Raw genomic sequence first — 16,519 nt, forward strand, 5'->3', positions numbered from 1 at the left:
TTCCAGTGCCTCACCACCCTTACAGTAAAGAATTTTTTTCTGATACCTAATCTAAACCTACTCAGCATGAACCCATTTCCCCTTGACCTGTCACTACATGTAAATAATCTAGCCCCATCTTTCCTATAAGTTCCCTTCAGCTACTGTAAGGCTGCCATTAGGTCACCCCTAAGCCTTCTATTTTGCAGGCAGCGCAATCCCAGTTCTCTCACCTCATAGAAGAGGTGCTTCATCAATTTGGTGGCCTCCACTGGACTCGTTCCAAAAGATCAATGCCCTTCCTGTGTTGGGGATCCCAGAGATGGATGCAGTCAGGCTGTGAGGTTGATGCACTGAGTTGCTGTCACTAACAAAAGTGTTTTTCTGTTTATCTGTAAATAAACTGCTTCTGAATCTCGTCTTTCTGGAGAATTTTCCTGCATGTTTTGAGGTATCCCTGAACCGCCAGCTCAGCTGTTCGGCAGACCTGCAATGTGTGAAGTAGCAGAGCGTGCGTTAGGTTGGTGCCGGGTTGCCGGTCTGAGCATCCCTTTTTTTGTGCCTCTCGCTGGGAACTGTGACACCAACCCTCTGTCCAGGCCCTGGGTGAGAGCCTGCTAGCAGCAGCCTGGGCAGAGGAGGCCTGCATCCTGCAGAGCCAGGCTGCTGGCCTGGAAAAGCTGCTGAAACCTCACCCGCTGGTTGAACACAGCCATTGGGAGCTTTTATGCTGCACATTTATATGTTGTGTTTCACTAGTGGTCCTCTGGCAATAAAAATAATTGTAGTACTGACCAATGCACTGTGTCCCAGAAGTCTGGAAAAGTCTCTGTGTGTGAGGGATGTAAGAGGAGGTATCTTTTTTTTAAAGTCATTGGCTTTTTTTGTCTGTTACTATGTTCTATATGGTTTAACATTGCCTGGTGTCCTGTTGGGTTCTGGCATTGAATAGTGGTAAGTCTAGATCTTGTAAAATAGGATTAAGGATTGAGTAAACTATTAGGCTGACTTGCAGAGCATTTTCTCAAACTAATCTCTTAATGATAGAACAACTGAGAGTTTCATACAATGGCTTCTGACAAGCTCCTGGCCATGCATGCAGTGCTGTAAAGCACCTAATTCTTTCAGTGGGGAGCTAGGGTGTAGGAATTAATAAATGGGCAGATCTGGCTCTTAATAAAAGTATTCATTAAAACATTTGGGCTTGCTGAGTGTGCCTGCCATCAAAACAGATGTGTTGTGGTTAGTGGTGGTTGTATTTATGAGGATAGTATGACTGTTCTGAGTACTGTGAGTTTGCAAAACTTTTGTGTGCTTCTCAGGTTTGTGCATCTGGAGCATAGAACTTCAGATGGTCCTGTCTGTATCTTGTCGCTTTCTGGCTCCTGGACCTCCAACTGGTCAGTTGCCATAGAATTATTGTGGAAACATGTATACTGTTAATTAATTTAAAAGAATAAAGGAAAACTTTTGTGGCAGTGTGTGATAAACTGGATGTTTTATTCTAAGCCCGAAGAAGCAGCAGGAGAAGGATGGTAGAGTGTACCAAGGAGGAGGAATTGTAAGCACAGGGAAATGCCTGTTGGTGGCTGCATGCAATGGTCATTACAGTTTCTGTGAATTGTGATTCAGTCTGTATTTAATGCTTCAAGTGTGTTTTATCAAGAGTGCCCAGGAAAAAGGAGTTCTGCAGCCTAATTGCTGTTTGTGTGAAGAACCAGTTCTTTAGGGCCTTCAGTATATGGGATTTGCTTGCTTGATGTCCAGTTCCTGAGCTGGGGGAGGTGGTGAACAGCCCTGCACAAGTGTGTGCACTGTGTCTGAAATCCTGAGCAGCGTGGAGCTATGTGATCTTTGTTCCAGACTGAAGGATGCTGATGCATTTAACTGGTGGTTGCATGACCCATCACTGTGGTATGGCACTCGTTAAATAACCCAATGGATCTGGTTTCCTACACCATACATGATGCAGGAAAAGGCTGTGATGAAGCTGCTAGGCATATGTGCTGTTAAGCAAATCTGTGTGTTAAGTGTTGATTGATTGTCAGCTGCTTGCCATGGCCTCATCATAGATAGGACAGGAGGACTATCTATTAGCAATGAATTTACTTTTGTAGAATAGGAAAACTGAGTAGAAATCATGCTACTCAACTGCTGAACCAGTGGCAATCTGTTCATTATTCCTTCTGATGCTGCTGACTGATTTCCTCTAACTTTGCTCCTGATACCCCCTGCCCAGTGACATTTCTTTTTTTCCCACTTGAATAGTTTAGACAACAAAAGTACATGTGGTCTCTCAGTTCAGAAGGTTGAGTTTTTCCTGATAAAGGGGACAGGAGGCAGATTTGGTGCCTGGCACCCTGTTGCACTAAAAGTATTTTACTAGCTTGGATTAGGAAGCTTTGGGAAAGAATAGAAGTGAAGGAGACTTGTTCAAATATAGTATATGTGGATGCATTTCCTGTAGTAGTCTGGATCTCTTCTTAGAGTTTGCAGTGATATTGACCTTACTTAATATTAAACTAAATCATCATGGAGTGATGGAAATTTTATAGCTTATAGTTATTGTACTGTGTATTACCTAAAGAAATAAAAATTGGGGCTTTTGGCAGAGGATTAAGGATGCTTGAGAAACAAAGCTTTTAAACATTTGTTGGTGGAGATCCTTATATTATGCCTTGTGCAGTAACATGTGAAATAGTCCTCCCTTTTTCTTGCTCAGTGAAAGTTTTGTAGAAGTGATGGTAAATAAAAGACTTGGGGCCAATCTTGGTAGTGACATCAGCAAGTTGCTGAGAGTTGCCCTTTGGGCTTGAGCCTATCTGCTCTCTTGTCTGTGGCACTGCGTTAGCATGGCCAGATGATTGTTAGTAAAGAACTTTATAGCTGTGTATCCATGACTGTGTGACTTCTGCACAGGTGACTTGGTTATTCTCACACCCAAAGACTGACCATTTCTGGTGCTGGATTGGGATGCTCAAGACCTTGTGGGGTTGTGCCAGGTCACTGAGGATGTGTTTCTTCAGCCCCCTTGGGCAGTCTCTCCCTGTGTTTGGCTACCCAAATTCTGGGAATTTCTTTTTTAATACTGTAACTTAGCTTGATGCAACTTTGTTGCTTCTGATCTGTTTTCCCTGTTTCTCTTGGAGAACAGCCTGGCTCGTTCTTTTCTTTAGGCACTTCCAGCTAACTGTCCCTGTAGATAGCTTAGAACTGTGAGTGGATATGAGCAGCCCACGCCTCCTCAAGTTAGCTTTTGCACATCTGTTCTGAGGAAACCCATCTTTCAGGCCCTACCTGTGTGCCATAGTAGATAACAGACCAGGAACAAAAAGCTGTCTTCTGGAGAGGCTCTAGTGTGTTCCTGCTCATCTATGCCTTGAGCAAGTGCAGGCCTCTCTTGCTGGGGTTCACATCTGCCTCTCCTACCCTGTGCTGTGCTCCTGCACCCTCAGGATGGTGACCAAGTCTGCACAGCAGCGTAGCTAATACTGAGATCTTTGTGCATTCTTTTGTTTTTCCTTTCTCTCGAAGGGAGTGGGTTGCTGAAGGACAGACAGGCTTTAGTCACATCAGACTGGATTCTGCAATGTAATATGATTATCCTGATTCACCTTGAGAATTGCCAGATTCATGATGAAATGAATCGTGATGTTGCCTCAAGTTCTGAAAATTTTCCTCTTGCTTTCAAGGACTGTCTCCTTTAACCTCTTGTAAAGTGTAGCTTTGTGCTTTAAGACAACTGACTGCTTTTCTTCTTTCATAAAGCCTCCAAAAACTGCTGAATGAGTGCTTTGGTAGGAACAAAGGGCTTCTGTAAAGAAGTAATGCCTAAAATGTGGTGGTAGGACCTAGTAATGCCGTAAGCATGGGGGATAGTTAAATGAGTGACTGGGGAAAGAAAGACTTCCAGTCACCTTCCCATTTCAATACTTTGCCATGCCTGGGCATGTTGCAAATGGCGTTCATGGGGAAAATAGAAATCTGTAATTTTTTTCTTTTGATGAATGCCTGAATTTGATCCTGAGTTGAGGAAGGAGTATCTTCTTTGGGATGAGGGGAAATCAGTGTATATATAGCGAACTGCTCAGTCTTGACCCAAATACACACTATTCAGATCTCTAAACAAGAATCTGCTTAAAAAAACAAACAAAAAAAATCCTCAAGTGATAGTGTTTGTGTAGGGTATCACTGTGCTACATTGTTTGACCATCTGATATGTTTTCCCACAGGTATTTTGTTAAGTCTCAAGTGTTATTTAGACTAAAGACTTTGTATAATTTAGCATGTGTTTTTAGTCTTTTACCTCTTAGAGCATAATTGGTTCAATTAAAACCATTAATGCCTGTGGTGTAATTTCATTTTATGGTATTACAAACTGGTGTTAGAAAGTGCTGCCTATTAGAATTTTCCGCTATAACAATGCACATGGCTTGTTATATTTTACCAGTCCATGCAACTGCCTCTGTAACCTACTGACTATGTAATCTTTGGTGAAAGCTTTTTTTGAATAGTTCAATTTATAGAATAAATAAGAAAAATAATACCGATGCATAGCTTCAGTCTTTGTTCTCAAAAAACATTGATTTCTTCAACTAGATAAAATGCTTGGCCATGTGTATGGGTTGAGAGAGAGGAGTTCCATTCCTTCTCAAGTGTTGGTGAGTTGGTCAAGATGGGAACATCTACTCAGTGGCTGTTGCAGCAGTATCAATTACCAAGATGTCCTGTCACTTGGTTCGTAGCTTTCTCGTAGTGTTCGTAGCTCCCTCCATTCTTACAAAAGGGAAGAACTTGCCATTCTTCCCTTTTTATCTCCCATTTTGTATCTGCTTAATATCAGTTTAATGCTGCTTCGTGGTTCTGTCTTTTAAAATATATTTTGAAGATGAACAGTGGTGGGTGTCTGACTGAGATATTGAAAATGTGCCGAGTTGGGTGTGATAGGGCTGAGTAGGACGGCAGCTGTTGGGGTCTAGCAGGCTTGGGAATGGCAGTTGAAGGGCGACTAAGCTGGAATCCTATTTCTAGATGAAGATGGAGAGAGGAGAAGGACTGGAGTATGATCTGTCACAGAATTGACACAATTCTTATGTATCATCAGAAAAAGTGGATTTTCCTTGTCTATTTTATCACATACAGACTGTTGTATTGGGTGTGCAGAACTAAGTATTTGTGAAAAACTGTGTCATATACATGGTTGTATTTTTACTGGTTTTGGTGGCATCCCATCAGTTCAGTATGATTCTAGAACCCTGCCAATTTAATCCTTCTGCCTTATGGTAGTCTCTAACTCATGTGCATTTGGATTACTAACCGTGACAAGTGTAGTTGACTGTCTCACTGATGACCTTAATTTTTAAGTGTGTGAGGAAGTACTTGCATAGGCCAATGTACATCTAGCATATGTGTGACTGGTGTAGTCCTCATCAAAAGATTCAAGTTGGAATTGTGTTAATAGCTGCCAGATTTATGAAAAGGCAGTGAAATATAATGACGTAGGTATTGCTTTTCATTAGCAGAGCAGTTGCCTCTGTTTAAAAGTTAAAACTTGGTATTCTCTGAAGAAATGAATTGAGGCCTCCTCAGCTCTGTTATGTAGTGTTAGCATATCTGAGCATGCTGGATCAACTCTGAAAATTTGCCTGGAATTCTAGAACAATTTATTACATGACCAGGAATCTGATAACTGTTTCATTGTAATAGTGAGGAAAAAGCTTTGTCTTGCTGAATACTTTACATTCAGGTATTTATGCATGTTTCTTCTCTACTTCAAAGCTGTAAAGAAGGCATTCTTATGGAGGACTGTCTTAAATTGACATCCTATCTCCTGAAGATACTTTTCTCCCCCTGTTCAATTTCAATATTTATGTATAGACACTTCTCTTTCAGTCTCCCTGTTACCTTTTATTTACTCCCACTATCTAATCCTAGCTGTTCCTTCATCTTCTGCCTTCCACAAAAGAGAGCTCCTTTTGGCTTGTGCAGTGGCAGCGATCTAAAAGCTCTCACTCATGCTTCCGTTTGCTTTGTATTTTCTGCACCTTTGTTTCATACAGTTATTCATCAGGTTAAAAAGAAAATAATGTCTTCAGGCAAAGTGTCTAGTGCAACAAGATCAGGTTTTTGTATTTAAAATGTTTAAAACATAAGTTTTCTTCTGGAAAAAGAATATTCAGCAAAAAAAAGTTTCTACCTAGAATATGGCTGCCTCTTCCCCAAGTATCTGACAGTTTGATGCTCTTATAGCACCTCATGTTAAGAAATTGAGGGCCAGTTGTTAGAGATGAGTCCTGCTCATTCTACAAAGAATAGGCCCCCAAGATGCTGCTCTTGGAAATGCCTCGTTAGAATGTTATCTGGGCATTATTTGCAATTAAAATTTAGTATAGGCTCGTGGTAAAATAGATGTCTGAAGACCTGTCAAAGGACCAAGGTCAATTCATTCTATTACGTGAACATGTTGAAAAAACTGTTCCATGAATCTGGGAATTTCTAAGGCTAAACTTACTTGAACTTACTCTCTTGGGTATACTTAACAACAAAAAAGCCTTACTGACAGTTTTAGTCACTCAACTCTGATTCCATTGACTGGTATTACTTGCAGGTAGCTCTAATGCTTTCTGTTACACACACTCCTTTTCTCTTTGAAGCTGTTCTTCAGGCACAGGATACTTTGCTTCCTTTGTATCCTTGCTGTCCTGATGTGTTGCTTTGCCTCTCTTAGTGCTTAGCATGTCTGCCCTTGTGCTTAGTGATGGAAAGAGAAAATATTTTCAAAGTGGAGCATGAAGATCCAATAAGGGTGGACCTACATTCTCCAGAGAAGGAGTGCCACTGCTCAAAGGTTATGCCAAGTTCAAAAAAAATGTAGCCTAGATGTACGAAAGGAACTGAGTGATGCTCGGTCACACAAAATTAACTGAGATGTGTATAGTTCATGGAATAGAAAATGTGAGTTTCAGCCCTTGTTGCCTGAATTAGTGTTGTGCTCATTGAGTGATTTGTGTGTTTCTCAGTCTTTAAAGGGAGGTTGGGGTCTGGATTCTCTCACAAGAGGTTCAGGTATGACATGCCAAAGTAAGGATGCTGTCCTTGATGGTAGGAATAAAAAAGTGGAGGAATCTTGCCAAAGTATTATATTAGGAGAATGTGGACTTCAAGCTTATCCATATTTCTTCTTTAATTTGTTTCACTCAAAGCCAAACCCTACCTTTTCAGTCAAGAAAAGGCTTCTGGAAGTGTGGATAAGTTGACGTACACAAACAGACTACACTGATCTTGAATGGTGCTTGCTAATCTGCATGATTCTAAGATAATTACTTCTCTATTTCTGGGCATTGTTTAGGGTCTGGTTGTCACTTTTTCCTCATCCTTCTCTTCAAGAGGGGGCTGCTAGAGAAGGTTCTTTAGGAGACATTGCCTTGGGACAAGTGAAAAATAGACTTAGTGCTGATCACAGATGTAGGTAGGTTATTACTGTTAGTGTGGGGACTTTTTTTTTTTTTTTGAGAAAACAATATATTAGATGGTGGCTAAACTGTGCCAATGGTGTGGATCAGACTTCTGGTTTGAGGGCACTCTCTTTTTCATAATGTGTCCCTGAGAGGCAGGCTACATTTATGTACAGGATGTGTACCTCCAGGCATTCCCCATGGTCACATGTGAATGCATTATCATCATCAGATCCACGTTTTTGGTGGTGTAAGCATTAGATAAGATGATTTGGAAGAAAGGCAGGAGGGCCAGGGGGAATTGTCTGAAAGACTCCTATTAAAATCACGCTGAGTTACTGTGTGTTGTAAATGAAAACATGCTGCACTACCACAACTGTTTGGAAATTGCCCATCTAGAATGTATTCACTGCATGAACATAAGAGTCAGCAGCTCATTTTAGCAGCTTTAGGGGGCATCCTGATTGTACTGTACCTGCTATCCCAGCAAAAAAAAAAAAAAAAGAGTTTAATAAATTCTGTCTTGTGTGTCAGGCTTAAGCAAGTTAACATTATTATTTGACACCTGTTAGTAGTTAACATAATTGCTTGATACCTATTGTAGTATATGTCCCTAGTATAAATGTTCCTGCTATGATAGGGATTGGTAAGCTGTAAGGTAATGGATGCTTTCCATTCCAAGAAAAAAAAAAAAAATCCATTTCCATCATAAGAAATTATGACTCTTTGATCACTTTCAGCAAGGTTTAATTAGACCTGAATAAACAGTTCTTTCTTACAAATGCCTCTCCTTTAGGAAATTGTCGAAGCTTTATAGAAATACGGAATTTGCAATGCTGCTTTCACTGCCAGCTTTTTTGGGCAAATTTGGGCAGCATGTAAATACTTGCACAATAGGTTTGTATTGTTGCACAAACAGTAGTAATGACTCCATAGAAACATTTGTGACATAGCAGATGTGATGGTTTAGGACAGGGGCTGGTACTGGGGCTCTCCAGAGCTTAGAGCTAAAATTCTACTTTTTGAGAAGGAGAAATTAGACAACAATCTATACTTGGTACATCAAGGTAAGACTTAAGGCAAATACTTCGTGTTGGTTCTCAAATCCTTTCTCAGTCTGTGTGTTGATGGGATTTGTCATCTTGTGTTATGTCCGTGTCCCACCCTTCTGCAGCTGTCCTTCTCACTCCCCAAAAACCTTTGACATCCCTAAGAGAAATACAGAAGGAATGAAGAAAAATCCCTCCTTGGTAAGAAAGGAAGGAACAGAGCTGAAAAAAGACAAGCTTTACAACTTCAGGGGCTGTTTAGACTACAGCTTCCTTTGAGAATGTTAAAGCAGTGGAGAACAAGGTAAAGCTTCTGCATGCTGAATGAGCCAGGTGATTTAAATCTACTGTCTGAACAGCCAAATCCTCTCTCTCAGTTGACGTGAACTCCCAAGCTTTAACTTAATCTTTGGAAAGCTCACGGATCATTGTATCTTTCAAGTTGAATAGATGGATATTGTTTTTAATAAAATATTTCACTTCTGGGAAGTAAACAGTACGTGTCTAGTTCTGCCAATGGCATGGCCCTCTCTGAACATCTTCTGTACATTTTCTATTGTCACTTAAAGAGGAAGTTATTTAGAAAAATACAGCTTAAAAAAAATCATCGTCAGAATATCATTAAATCTTTTATCTTGTAAGTAGTGTGGTGGCTGTACTGTCTTCTCCCTTTGGTCCAGCCTTCAGGAGGCTTAAATAGTTGTATCAATTTGCCCATGTTCTTTTTAGTTAAGGTGCTCTTTGTACCTGTGCTTCTATTTTTCTTCAGCCCTTGGCTACTTTCTTGATGCTGGTTATCAATTGTTTTGAGCAACGACAGGTACTTTTGGGTTACTGCACTAATTTCAGCACGTAGCATGAGTAGAAAAATAATCTCTTCTTTGGCAAGTTCCAAAGTGGTGGGAGAGAGGCTGCAGCAAAGCATGGCATTTGGGTTACACACTTTCAGTCTGTGTCCATTGTCTAGGCAGCTTTTCCCTTTCTTGGAGAAAGCAAATCCAAAGAGGCAGTCCTGGCTGCTTTGTCAGGCAGTGAGGGGGAAAGTCTAAAGTGATAAAGGGATTAAAAAGGTCAGTTGAGGTAGGAGTTTGGTACTGGTAAGAGTATCAGAAAGGTCTGTGTTTTAACTCTTTGCTCCCTGCCCTGCCTCCACATGCAACCTCCAAACACAAACCTCCCCCCCTAAAAAGGGAGAGGAAGTAGATCCCTACAGCTGTGTTTAGTCTGTGCCAAATTCAGGGTAGTTGTATCTTAGCTTCTAGTGGTGTAGAGTTTGTTTTGAGTGTGAAAGCTAGTTTTTCTTTTGTTTGCTGTGCAGCTTTTTATTTATTTTCCCCAAAGACCATAAAAATATCTTTATTAATTGCACTTTATGTGCTTAATGCATAAGTGTATACAGACACAGCTTTTTCTGGGGAGTTTTAGCTAGTCTGTGTGTAAATCCGGCCTCCACTAGAGTTTGTTGGCAAGTTTAACTATGGTTTATGGATTTCATTGACTTAATCTATGGTGTATTTGTTACAAATTTTCTAATAAGAGTTCCTTAATGCTTAATATGATAAACATCTGAAAAGTTTTTTCAAAATATTGCTACTGTATTTTAATCCTGTTTACAACAGTTGGAAAGTATTTAAGGAAAAAAAAATCAGGCTTGTAACAGTTTTCTTTAAATAGCAGATTACTGTTAAAAAATCTGCTTGTTTTGCAGTGTAATTTGAATGTGATGACAGTGATTAGTTCTTTCAGACAAAAATTTATAAATAAGAAATGTTATCATTTAGAGATATTTACCAAACTTCTTTGTATTTTCTTTGTTTCATCAAAAAGTTTTGGACGGAAGAGCTTTTTCTATTTGCTACTTGTCCTAAAATAAGTAAGTGTATGAGTTCATAAATCGGATTATTTGCTACTTCACTTGAACACTGCAAATTCATGTAGTTAAAAACACTTCAAAGCTGAAGACTCCCCATTCATCTCCTTCCTGTGCTCTCAGTTTTAGATGCCACACAGTTGAAGTGTATGTAGCTGTAGGTAGGTGAATGTAAAACTTTTCCTCAAAAATTCAAAACCCTAATAATTAGTATGGTGCTTCTTTTTTTTTCTCTTTTTGGGGAAGAGTCTTTGGATCAAAATGTCACTGTCTAACCAAGTAGTGTATGAAATGAGTGTTGTTTTCATGTTGCTGTGGGAGACGATGGTTGAAAAGCTCAAGTTTGCAGGAGGGCAGGACTGGGGGAAATTAGAGAAGTTTACTACCAGACTTAATATTGCCACATGCTGATATTATGTGGGCACATTTAGCTTTGTTACTTGCATATAAATTCCACCCCTCTATCCCCTGAATTTGCCATGAAGTGAATGCTGGTTTATGGCAGAAGTGGTCTTTTGTCCAACTTGAATGTATTTTGTTCCAGAGATAGGTGTGAGCATGTTTTAGGACTGAAGATGGCACATAAAGTATTTTAAAATTCACTTTGTCCTCACACACAGGTAGCGACTGCTGCTCAGGTGAACCTTCAGGCTGCTCAAGCCTTAAGAGCAACTCCAAACAGAGCAGGTGTCACCAGCTCCTCTTCTGCAAGGCTCCCAGTACAGTGGGTTTCAACAGATTTCATGCATCTATTGCTTAAACTGTTTCAGTTAACTTTTTCAACTGAATAATAATTTCTTGGTGCTGATAAGGTTATTAAAAGGCAATGAAAGACTCAATCTATAAATCTGGTTGTTCAAAAATATGCTTTTTCTTCTGAGGAAAGCAATCCTCTTCTTCCCTGAACTGATAATAGGATGAAAAAATGTTGATAGTATAGAGGTTAACCTAGACCTTTACACCTTTAATAGGTACAAAGTATCTGTGGGTTCCAAATGAATCAAATTAATACACTCAGTTTGTGTTTGGAGATGTGTATATTTCAGCTACTGCTTGTGAATTGAGGAAGGACAAGAAAAGCTTTACTAAAAAGATTAGCTGGCTAAATACAACTAATGATTATTCTCACTTGAAATTTTATTAAATTTGGACCAAAATAGGGCTTGGATGTCTACTATTTTAGCACAGCCAGTAAAGCAGGAATGTTGTTACTGCACAGTAACAATGACTGGATTAAAATGTCTTTGCATTGTGAATAGGATCTCTTCTGGACCATGAAGTTATGGACTGAGTATTACAAGATAACAAAAAACGATGTCTTTGAGTGTGACTATTAGGCATTCTGTATTTTGGCCAAGCGATTTGGCTTTTTGCTTAGCAGTAAGTAGCATAAACAATGACATCAACAGACTTTCTTCTAAAGCAGAAGCAAATACTTCATCTGTGATGGGGGCTGTTGAGTTGCAGAATAAGAAGTAAGGCATGACCTGCCCTAATATCACAAATAACATAGTGCCATCAAAGTAGGCATCAGACTGAGCTTTCAGCAACAGTCAGGGTTGTCTTGAGTGATTTCCAGCTTAAAATGTAGGTAGCTGTAAGTGGCAATTATGTCCATGAAGTGTCATTGTAGACCACTTTGACCAAAATGACTTCTGACAGAAACACCTCCCAAGCCCTACAGATGCAGGAAATGCCAAGTCTGTCAAGATCTGATTCTTCTCCAGGTATCTCACTGAACAGCTTGTTTGTCCTTATGTGGTAGAGTTCAGTGTAGTTTGCTGCAAACTCAGTACCTGTCAGTTACTGTTGTTGAATTTTAACAGTGTTTCCTCAAAAATGAGTGGTGGGTCCTGGGGTGTAGGTTGGATAATTGCACTCCTTGTCAGGGAAACCAAAAGAGGGAGTTATTGAAGTAGAAAGTCCCCAGAAAGTAATAAAAGTCCACAAAAAGACATTACCAGTATAGCATACAATATTGACGCAGTTTATGGTGTAAGAGCATGCTTTTCATAATAGAAGTTGTTGCTGGTGCCCAGTCCAACTGTGTTACAAACCCTGTAGTGATGAATTCTTTCATCTAATGGCATATCCAGTAAAGACTTTTGCAGCAAGAAGGACATTGCTCACCAGTAGCGTTTGCTAATACACTGACAAGCATTTCTAATGTAAACCTGGTTTTAGAGCAGCAGTCTTCACATTTGGGAAGGTTAGAGACAGATCCTGGGTACGCTTGCATAATTCCTTTAGGTGGTGCTGGGGCTGACTGAAGTACAAGGTCTGACACCACATTTGTGCAACTTGTGGACTTTACCAAAGAGGAAACACACTGAACTTCAGGTATTTGACTCCACTGATTACTGTGGGTTATCAGTTTCAAAGGCTGCTCTGGGTATTATTGACTCTTGTCAGCAGCCTCTGTATGTAATTGCTTGTTTAAATAACTGTAAAAATGCCACTGAGATTTCTCCACAGATAGGTTTTTATTAAATGCTTCATGACATTTGTCTAATTCAAGCCATGTTTAGTCTGTGTGAAGGAAAGCAATGTGATAGTAGTAAACTGTGGTGATTTTTGTATTTATTTTTTGACATTTTTTTCCAAACTAAGGTTTGTCTGTCCAGTCCTTGCTTGCTCAAAAGAACAGATGTACTAAGTGTGTCAATATTTTTTCTTTTTGCTGTTCCCTTATTCTGTTTCTTAAGTTTATCTTGGTTCCCTTTCCTAGGCTGTGTGGATTGTCTGCCAGGAACTGTAAGAAATTCAGGGATTTGTCAGAAGGGAGAAGCATTTTAGCTTCTGGAACCTTTTCTGGCATTCATTCTGTCGATATTGCTCTGTGATAGGTGTCAGACAACATGGTGCTTACAGTCATGTCTGTTACAATGCTGTTTAATGCAGACAATGCATCGATATTGTTGAGTTGAACAGGTATGGGTTTTATCCTTTGGTTTTTCCACGATGTGATGATGACTAGTTGAGGAAAAGCGGGAGAATTAAGACCAGAAGTGGCTTGCGCTGTGTTTTGGTGTTTGTGGGGATTTTATTTTTTAGTTTTGGTGGCATTACTCCTGGTATTTCCAGTGAGTGCTGCTAGTTAGAGCAAGATAAGACAGATCTGTATCAGAGAAACATGGTATAAAACCTTAAAATTCCTAGATTAACTTGTTTACCACCTTTTTGGAGTGGTTGGAAGCTGACACTTGCTTCTTCCTGGCACAGAGAAACACAATTTTGATATGATGGCTCCAAATGGCTTTGATGCTTCTGATCGTGCAAAAGTGTAAGTGATGAGTAGGAGAAGAATAAGGATAAGCTTTTGTTTTTCAAGGACTATAATTCTTGTGGTAAGGAAACTGTAATACAAAAGTAGTCTTAAACAGTATTTTGTGGCTGTTTTTGTAATGTCTTTCATACTTTGCAATGGTGTATTTCCATGAAGTTTATCAGGTGTATGGGTATTTTTATTTTAAACTAGAAGGTGGGGGTTTTTAATATGTCTGTAGTAGATTAGCTTTCTGAATCTATTTTGCTGAAATTTTTGATTCTCAAATGTCAGTGCAAAGAAAGTACTCCATCCCCTGCAGCTTGTAAATTACTTTTCTGGCTTTCTAAAGCTTTGTGCAGAATAGGCTGAGGTTGCATGAACAGCTCTGTTGGAGAAGATAGAAGGGAATTGAAGAGTGCTAGTTAAGAGTTCTCTGGGTCTTGCTGTGCTTCATCAAGGTGGTGTTCCTGCTGTGGTTTGCTTTCCCCTTCAGAAGAGAAGAGGCATTGTAGAAACCTCAAAATTCAGTGGGGTATGAGCTTTTACCTGGTAAAAATCTAATAGCCTGTAAGAAGTAAAGAGGCATCTAGAAAACAGGAGAGATGGCAGTGCTGTTGTGCATGTGCTTTGGCAATGAATGCATCATTTGTTAGGCTAAAAGCTTTGGCTTAAAATTTTCGTTTTTCTTGCTGTTTCTATTGATACTCTTTCCTCAACTGATCCAATTGTGAATTATGAAAGAAACCATGAGGAAATTGAAGCAAGGAGAAAATTGTGGTCTTGACAGATGCACTCAGGAAAGGTTCCTTTGTGATGTGGAATAAAGTGGGGAGGTATTACAGATTACATGTATGACAGCTATTTATTAAACAGTATTAAAATTGTGTATATCCCCAGCAAACAAGCTGTTTGCTTGGGGGATAGTCTCCTACAGTTGTGGTGTAGGATGTCAGATTATAAGTTTAGTGTTTCAAAACTTCTATTGACTTGGAAGCCTGGATAACTGGTGATGTGGTGAGGATAAATATTAGGATACTGTTGCACAGACTACCATGAGATTCTAATATACTTTGCTGCTTCTGCGATTCATAATATAGCCAAAGCAAGTTTGGGATTGAATGAATGTAGTGGGATTTCATACACTCACAGGCATGTACACACACAGTGGCTGTTGCAATATAAATTTGGATTCCTGTCTTATCTAATAACTTCACTCTGCAACTTTAAAAAACCCTTCACTGCTTCAACAAAAATAAAATTAAAAGGTTTGGGTGTTGTGAGAGCCAAGGCAAACTTGGGAGCAGAAGGAAAAGAAAATAGGAAATGCAGATTTGCAGACAATCTCTAAAGGTTGTGATGAAACCTTGGGTTACATCTCTTCCAGAAAAAGTGTCCAGACTCTGCGGTGTTCTGTTTTCCAGCTATGAAGGGGAAGTGTGTGGTATGGGAGTTGCCTGGGTAGGGTTTTTTAATAATAGTTAGGGTGGTCATAAGATGACAGGAGCAAACAGGTTGCAATTGCAACCTGTAGTGTTGCTTTTCATGATGGTTATTGCAGTGACATGGTAATTGCAGATCACATGAAATCTCAATAACTTTGGTGGTGGATTATTGCGTTTGCCTGCTTGTTCCTTTGTGCTCTGCTGTGATAGCTGACAAGGGAGATGGCCAAATGCAGGGAGCTTAAATAATTGCATCATTGTATCGTGTGTCTACCTGAGCAAGATGGCTATCGACCTTCAGGTGAAATAATGGCATATTTCAGTGTGAGTCTTCACTAATTCTTAGTGTTCTGATATCCTGACTAGATATGACTAAGAAATTTTTATGAGTAGATAGTCATGTAACTGCTTTTTGTTAAATTTTTGGAAATACAGGTAACTGTCAAATCTTAAAGGAATAGCTTCTGCATTATTCATGTTGCAATTTGTATTGGGTACGATTGTGTCAGTGCTCCAGGGAATGCTGTACATTACAGGAAATGTTTGTACCCTACCAAAACCCAGCTGAACAAAAATCAAGTCATAATACATTTCTGACAATGCACAACCCTTGTGATCACTATAAAGGTATCTTGAATTTAACTATTATAAAAGGATAAAATATACAGACTTTTTGTGTGTTTTCAGATCTTAACAAATATCTGCATCACATCTTCTGTTTGCTCTTTACATTAATTACCTCATTCCTGCCATGAGAACCGTTTCCTTGTAAGCATTTATTGTGTTCTTTTTACACAGGGAGCAATCTGGAGTATGTATTGTTGGTGTGCAGGGCAGCATTTCAAGGTCTTTGAGAAGTTTGGGATTCTGAGGCTGATAAAATGAATCTTTCTTTTGAAAAAATACAGCAGTTGGCTTATTTTGCAAGGTAGTGGAGGGAATTCACTCCATAGCATTAATTACAAAATAAAGCAAAATATTCTAGAAAGATGGAAATTTGATACTCAAACACCTAAGTACTTGGTAGTAATCTAGAACAGTTTTTTTTAATTGTTCCTGTAATGTCTATGGTGTATTTGTGTTGTAAGTGTTCTGAATAAAAGTACCTGTGGAACAAAATCTGTCTGATTCTGTGTTGTTGTTATAACTTATATATTTTAATAGCACTGAAATACTCAATTGGAATATGCTGCATACAACTGAAACTCTATGAAAACTCATGAACGAGGTGACCTCAGGGCTGAGGGAGTAGAGGATATTGTCAGTTTGTATGGAGCTGGTGGCATGGGATCATACAGCTCAGAAATAAAGGAGATTACAAGTGCAAACTAAAATTGTGGTGGCATTTGTTCTTCAGTTTTCCAAGTTGTTAAAAAATGGTTATTTGGCTACTCAGCTGTGTTCAAGGTGTGTTATTAATGGATTTGATGGGGGGGTGCTCTGTGTGTGTGTGTTTT

General features: G+C 39.4%; 1 protein-coding gene across 2 annotated transcripts in view; it reads left to right on the forward strand.

Moving 5' to 3' along the window:
- Nucleotides 1-16,519, forward strand: part of GBE1 (1,4-alpha-glucan branching enzyme 1) — a 143,417-nt gene that overhangs the window by 739 nt on the left and 126,159 nt on the right. The window lies entirely within an intron of this gene.

Source organism: Corvus cornix, chromosome 1 (genome assembly GCF_000738735.6).
Source record: "Corvus cornix cornix isolate S_Up_H32 chromosome 1, ASM73873v5, whole genome shotgun sequence".
Taxonomy (NCBI): domain Eukaryota; kingdom Metazoa; phylum Chordata; class Aves; order Passeriformes; family Corvidae; genus Corvus; species Corvus cornix.